This window comes from Myotis brandtii, unplaced genomic scaffold (assembly GCF_000412655.1).
Source record: "Myotis brandtii unplaced genomic scaffold, ASM41265v1 scaffold708, whole genome shotgun sequence".
Lineage (NCBI taxonomy): Eukaryota > Metazoa > Chordata > Mammalia > Chiroptera > Vespertilionidae > Myotis > Myotis brandtii.
The window spans coordinates 838,279-846,186 of NW_005370777.1; the positions used below are offsets into that span (position 1 = coordinate 838,279).

At 35.0% G+C, this 7,908-nt stretch overlaps 1 protein-coding gene across 5 annotated transcripts in view; it reads left to right on the forward strand.

Moving 5' to 3' along the window:
- UHRF1BP1L (UHRF1 binding protein 1-like) overlaps positions 1-7,908 on the forward strand; it is a 79,338-nt gene that overhangs the window by 10,870 nt on the left and 60,560 nt on the right. The window contains exon 2 of one of the 5 annotated variants that reach the window (XM_014530036.1): positions 1,705-1,849. The exons of the other annotated variants lie outside the window; for them this stretch is intronic. The gene's annotated coding sequence lies outside the window, so the exon portion shown is untranslated. The remainder of the gene's footprint in view (positions 1-1,704; positions 1,850-7,908) is intronic. 5 annotated transcript variants of the gene reach the window in all.

Consider the following 7,908-nt stretch of genomic DNA (forward strand, 5'->3'; position numbering starts at 1 on the left):
CGGGGAATGTTGGAGTCCTCCGTCACTGAAGCAAGCAAGCCTCATGTTCGCTTGAAGCTGCCTGGCTGCCGGCCGCCATCTTGGCTGGCAGTTAATTTGCATATCACCCTGTGTTTCGCCTGGGAAGGGTAGCGGAGGTACGGCTAATTACCATGTTTCTCTTTTATTAGATAGGATGAAATACACTATAAAAAGGGGCATTCATAATATGTAAGATTTATCTTTAAGAAATACTATAAATATCCTCATTGATAAGTCATTCATTTATTTTTCCTACCAGTATTTAAAGAAGGTACTGTAAGATATAAATAAAACTAAGACTTAGGAATGTCTTCTGAAAACAATATGGTAGATGAGTGAGTAAATAGAATTTAAGGTAAAATATTAGTTTTTTTGAGAGAGGCACAGTGTACTATCTGCAACTTTTAAAGAATTAGAGACAATGAGATGGAGGTAGTCCAAGTGTCAGAGAAAATTGTAAAGCAGTAATGAAATAAAGCACATAAATGACAACTTGGTGATATAAAATGGATAATTATTAAATCTATTTTATCTGACTACAGCATGCATACCAAGAGAGTATTTAAGGCAAGTATGTAGAGACGTCAAGGATGACTTAGGTCCTCCAAATTTGGCTGCAATTTTATTTTTCATTGTTTCCCAATGCTACATTTCTTTCCCCATTCCCACTTTTTCACCCACCTTTTGTTTTTTCCTATAGCCAAATTGTGTCCCTTCAGGAAGGACATCCTATCAGGCTTCATTTTATACTTGTACATCTTCATAGGCAACTTTAACTAGGCTGGTCTTCACTGTTCATCTTCATTTTGAAATGTTTTAGGTCTTAAAATATATTGTTTGTTTTATTTGTTAATTCTGCAGATTGTCATCTCTTTAAAGGGCAGAATCATCCTGATAGGCTCTGAATTCTGAGGACAGTGACTATGCTTGTCTTGTTCTCCATTGTATCTTTAACAACTGCCATAGTACTGTGATAAATAGCAGTTATTCAGAAACATATTTAGCTGACTGGAGAAATAACTATAATACATTGGTCTTCATAGGATACATAGAGCATGAATTAGTTACCCTGAATCCATTTTTGGCTGGTTTAAAAAGTTGATTCATATCCAAAAAAATTAGATTCAAAACTTTTTTTCCTGATAAATACTGTATTTCTCCTATTTATTTTTGAATATACAGATGTCTTTTATTGCTGGATTTTCCTTTCTTTTTTGTTTTGTTATTTTTCATAGGTAACTTTAGTATTCTCTATGAAATGAAGTGAGGATTATTAGTTTTAACTGGGCCTTTTGACAGTTAACTTGACTATTTGTATTTTTTAGAGTGCTTGTCCTAATTGGTTTCATTTAATGTTGAATTATACAGTTCAGTCTTTGTATAACTTTTGTACAATATAGCCATCTCATTTTTGTTAATTAGAATTTTAATATAAAATTTAAAAAATACATATTAATTTAATAGCATAGTAGTAATTCCACTGGTAAGGAGAATGAAGAAATCATAAATAGTTAGTTTATCTTAGAATTTTAGCAGTATTTGTCTTTAGTTAATCCAGTGTGAAATACAACTGTATTTTTTCGAAATGAATCACAGCTAAATATTTTTATCATATCATTCCTTTCCTCTTCCTTCCCTTAAACTTGCTCCCTTCTGTGTCCCCTGTGTACCCATTCCCTGCAGCGATCCCTGCTGGCTGTGGAGATTGATGTGCTGGGAATTTCATAATCACCCAAATGAGTACCAGAGGAATCTAAGAAACCTTGGCAACTGGCTACTTGCTTTCACCAGGAATAGGGACCTTTTGTCTGAAATTTCCTGCCCTCAGGTAATAATTCTATTCCCCACGGTTTTGTTTTCTTTCTATAAATATGAGCACTTATGCCCATCTCAAAGATACTTAGAGAGCAATTTCTAATTCTTATTATTTTAGTCAGATACCAATTGCATTAAAAAAAAACCCCAAAAACACAGCAGCGATGTAGCTACAGGCTCGTGCAATTCCTCTCTTAGAATATCTTTTCTAATATCTTAGGTTTGGCAATGCACTTATAATCGGCTCTTTCTGATGTTGCCAAAAGAAGAGTTTTATAATTTAGAGTCAGATACTTGGAAATAGCAATTAGCATTCTTTAATGGGTAAGTCTTCATAGTCTGTTTAATTAATGAGGTATGAAGGCTCTTTTGATAAAGAAAATGTTTTGATCAATTCTCTTACTGAAGGATTTAAGAGTTTATTTTGTGTACTTAATGTTCATTATATTCTTTATTAAGGAGATTGAAATAACTCATGAGCAGCAGTGAAAACAGGTTTCATTTTTGAAGAATATAAGGGCTCCCCACCCCATTCTTTTTCTCCTCCACCCTGTTCCTTTTAAAAAATTCATTATCAGAGAAAGCAATTAGGTTATAAAACCAGATTCATGTGGAAATGGCGCTGAATTTCTTTCAATTTAGGGTTCTATGAAAATCCTAGAAACTCAATATCAATGACTACTTCTAATGCTTGGAAAATACATCCACATAAATATTTTGAACCTATTCTAAAAGTCTAGTAAGAAATTGATACTTAAAGAATAGCCATGTGTGGAATTGTGCAACTCATTACATACATACCCTATTAGTAATGGGACAGTTGATAAACTTGTGGCCATATGTTAGCTAGCAATTGTATAGGTATGATGATAAGTACTGTTTTTCAATATTCTTGTCTGCCTTGATTCCATACTATCGTTTCGGTATCTGGGTCTCATAATTGCCAAGAGAGAGATGCCATGCTTTAACCTTACTTAGGTAGACCATTAGTGAAACCTTTGAGATTCTCTCTAGGATATTGATGGTTAAGAACTTGTTTATAATGGCATTCAAAGATAGTTCTGATTTTGTATATACCTCTAGCAAATCCACTGGGACCTTTGCTCCTGAAGTATAGTCATAACTGTAATCCTCTGCTTTTTCTAGATTGCACCTCCTTACCTATCTTTTTTGGCCTGGCTTGTACTAAGCCTGTTGAGATGTGGTGTTATGATTTCTTTCTGAGTTTAAACCACAGCTATTCAAGTTACCTACCAAGCTTAAGTACTTGCTAATTTCTTTACCTTCTCATTTTAATCCGTTATGATTCCTTTATACTTAAATAATTCTTGAATTTATGTTCTTTCTCCTGAACCTAGCACATAGCTGACTTCTTGGCATAAAGTAGATATCAGTAATATTTGAATATCTCTGTTGTCACTACTCAGATTTAACTCATAATTTCTTGCATCAGTTATTGCAACTAAGTATTCTTGTTCCCTTCTGGTCTCATATTTCATTTTTCATCCTTGGCACTGTTACCAGAGAGATCTTTCCAAAATGCTAATCTTATTTTATTTCCTGATAAAAACTAGGATTTTTGTCCAAAACATATTAAAATAGAATGTCACTGCATAAAATAGACAAAAGTAGAGTCCCTCTAGTTGAGTTAGTAATTGGGTCAGCTGTCATAGCCTTTCCCTTTTTACTTCTTCCACCTGCGTTGAATCATGAGCAATTTTCTGAAGTGGCACTTTGGGAACAATACTAAAGTGTAGGATGAAACACACATTTCTTGACATGGGATAACAAAGAGTCCTTCATGATCTGGCTTCAGTCCATCTTTCAAGGCTTATCATTTCTTTCCAAACTACCTGATGCCTTGTACTTCATCTTTGCTTACTGTATGTGAGCCTTAAATGTGCTGCTGCTTTACTTGAAATGTCCTTACTCTTATTCTTAAAAACTCTTACTCTTAAAACAGCTCAAGTGCTGCCTCATCCTTGAAGCCTTCCTAAAACAGTATTCTTTTTTTAAAAAATATATATTTTTATTGATTTCAGAGAGAAAGGGAGAGGGAGAGAGAGATAGGAACATAAATGATGGGAGAATCATTGATCGGCTGCCTCTTGCACACCTCCCACTGGGGATTAAGTCTACAACCTGGGCATGTGCCCTGCCCAGGAATTGAATCATGACCTCCTGATTTATAGGTCATCACTCAACCACTGAGCCATGCCGGCCGGGCGCAAAGCAGTATTCTTTCTAACATAATTGATCACCTCTTCCCTTGTGCCTACTTCTTATCCTATTTCATTTTTATGGTAATATCTGTCACACAGTGCCTGGCACATAGTAAGAACTTAATGTACTGCGATGATTTGTTTGTGTGCTTGTCTCTAGTGATAAACTCTGATGTCTTTGAAAGCAGTTAATTACGCCTTATTTATCTAAGTTGCCCAAGAGCCTAGTCAACACTCAGTTTTTGCCATGAAGGATGTATGTGTCAGATCTTCCAATGTTTCAAAAATTCAGAAACCCAGATTTCAATATAAGGTTCATCCATTTTTAAAAAAATAAATGTTTTTATTGATTTCAGAAAGAGAGAGAGAGAGAGAGAGAGAGAGAGAGAGAGAAATATCACTATGAGAGAGATATATCGATCAGTTGCCTCCCACATGCACCCTGACCAGGGATCAAACATGCCACCTGGGTATGTGCCCTGATCAGGAATCAAACCAGCAACTTTTCGGTGCATGGGATGACGCTCAATCAAATGAGTCACATTGGCCAGGGCAAAGGTCCACCCATTTTAAATGTTAGCCACAAAATCAGGTTTTTTAAAACACACTATGCAGGCCAGACAAAACATATCTCTGGGTAAAGCATAGCTCACAGCCTACCAATTTTCAACCTCTTCCATTCTTTACATGTTTTTGTGGAAAAACTGGTTAGATAAGATTGATTCTTTACATGCATATTACAAAACTACCCAAGCCAAACAAAGTCTGTAAATTGAGAATGTTAAAAGAAAGGTAATTTATTATGTGTGTACCTTCCTTGATCCTTGTTCCATTATTGACATTGTAGGTTTCATAGTAATAATACTTATGCCTTAAATATTTAATAAGCCTCACAAATTGAGATCGAGGGTGAAAATTGCCATGTACTCCTATAGTGCCTAGTAAATGTTCAGTTGCATTGAAATTTGATCAGTATGATAATGGAAGGGTAATTGATCCTAAAATATTGTTGAATTGAAAATTGGTCAGTATGATAATGGAATTTAACTAAGATACCTTGTAAGTTAAAATTGTACAAATTTGCTTATAATTCTTTACTATAAAATGAGGACTTTAGATTAGAGGAACTATTTAGGTGCTCCAATTAGAAAATTATTTGATATTTTTTTGCTAGTATGAACACTACCTATGACTCTACCTATATCAGGATGTACTTAGGATAAATTACCCTTTTCTGAGTATTCCCAGGACCCAATATACAGAATTTATTTGGCTTAATTATATGTAAATAAAGAAACTAATCCAATCTTGTATAACTAGTATATATAGCTACATCTATATATGTCTTATTAAACAGCTTTATTGAAATATAATTGATTTATAAACAATCAACTGCACATATTTAAGATGTACAATTTGATGATATTTTGACATATGCCCTCAAGTTTTTTCATACTTCTTTGTAATCTTCCTTCTCTCCTGCTTTGTCTTTCATTATTATATAATATATTTTATTTTGCTTAGATTAGTTTGCATTTTCCAGAATTTTATATAAATGATCACATAGTATACTTTTTTCCCCCAGCCTCTTCCCTGCAGCATAATTATTTTACAATTAATCTATTTTGGTTTTATGCATTATATATTATTGCTGTTTATATTCCACTGTGGATATACCATAACTTGTTGCTGCTCACCTGTTGACCGTCATTTGGATTATTTCCAGTTTGTAGCTATTAAAATAAAGCTGCTGTGAACAATCGTGTGTAAGTCTTAGTGAGGACATATGCTTTTCATTTCTCTTGGGTAAATATCTAGTAGAATGGTTGGGTTATGTGTGGGTACATATAAATAACTTTTTAAGAAACTACTAAACAGCTTTTCAGAGTGGCTCCAGTGTATATTTTATATTCTCACTAGCAAGTATATGAGAATTCCACTTGCTTCATATCTTTAACAACAGTCAGTATCATTCCTTCCTCCCCCTACACCCTCTCCTGATGACGTGTTCATTGACTTTAGAGAAAGAGGAAGGGAGAGAGACAGAGAAGATACATAGATGTGAGAGAGAAACATCGATTGGTTGCCTCCCATACCATTCATCCCAACCAGGGATTGAACCCACAACCTTTTGGTATATGGGATGATGCTCCAACCAACTGAGTCACCAGGCTGAGCTGTATGGTCAGTCTTTTTAATTTTACTCATTTTAGTGGATAAGTCAGTGGTTCTCAACCTTCCTAATGCCGTGACCCTTTAATACAGTTCCTCATGTTGTGGTGACCCCCAACCATAAAATTATTTTTGTTGCTACTTCATAACTGTAATTTTGCTACTGTTATGAATCATAATGTAAATATCTGATATGCAGGATGTATTTTCATTGTTACAAATTGAACATAATTAAAGCATAGTGATTAATCACAAAAACAATATGTAATTATATATTGTGAAATATTTATTTCTAATTACAAATAAATGAAATTTTGTCTTGAAGCATGGTGTAGCATGGGTAACAGTCTTAATATAACAACAGTAAACTACATTGCTACATTTTACGACAGTATGTGTAAAAAGCCAATGTCAGTGCGAAGGTTGAGATTGCTTCTTTCTCACCAGTTCAGAAATTCTCAGGGCAGTCTTTGCAAGAGCACAGCGAAGATCATCTTCCACAACAAGTCTACTTCTGTATTTAGACTTGATAACCAACAAGCTGGAAAACCCTGTTTCACAAAGATAAGTTGTTGGAAATGGACGAAGAAGGCACAACACAGTCTCAGACAGAACAGGATATGACTGCAAACACTTGATCCAGAATTTTGTAACTGGCATTGTAGAGAAAACAGTTCTCGCGGCATCGTTGTTAATAAGTTCAATGAACTCCTCTTGTGCTGTCTCAGGAACATCTTCAACTTTGACTGTGAATGGGCTTCTGGCAAGTGCAAATGGGGTGTCAGGTAGATTTGGAAAGTACGATGAAATTTCATCTGTAAGCATGTGCAAGTGTTCTTTCACAGAAATTATCATTGTAATCCTTTTGTCTGGTTCAATGTCATATTCCTCAAAGAAAGCAGATAAGGTAGGCAACATGTAAATTTTATTTTCATCCAATTTTTTTTGTCAAAGCTGAAGTTTCATTTGGAATGATTGGATCTTTTCAGACAAATTGAGGCATGTTGCATTTGGTCCTTGCAGTGATAAATTTAACTCATTCAAGATGGCAAAGATGTCAACCAAGTAAGCTATTTACTGCAGTTCACTTTTATCGCCAAAAAGTGCTTCGAACTGTGGTCTTGCTTTCTGATTAAAAAACGTTTTGAGTTCATCACGAAGCTCAAAAACACGTTTTAAAATTTTTCCTCTCGACAACCATCTCGCTTCAGTGTGAAATAGCAGAGCATTGTTTGACACATCCAACTCGTTACACAGTTGCAAAAACAGTCGACTGTTTAAAGTGCTTGCCTTTACAAAATTGACACAACTTATGATGCTTTTCATTACTTCTTGTAACTCTTGTGGCAGCGTCTTCGTTGCTAATATTTGCCAATGAATCATACAGTGAGTTCCAATGACTTTTGGTGACTCGTTCAGTACCAAACGTTGAAATCCAGATCAACATCCTAGTATAGCTGGAGCACCATCTGTGCAAACACCACAAACCTTTTCCCAAGAGATCTTACGCTCTTTCAGAAATGAACCAACTGTGTCAAATGCATCACGTGCAGTAGTTGTCGTTTCAAGAGGTTTGCAAAAAAGAAACTCATCTTTAAAGTGTCCATCACTAATATACCTCACGTAAACCAGTAACTGTGAACAGTTTGTAAAATCTGTAGATTCATCAAGCTGGGTA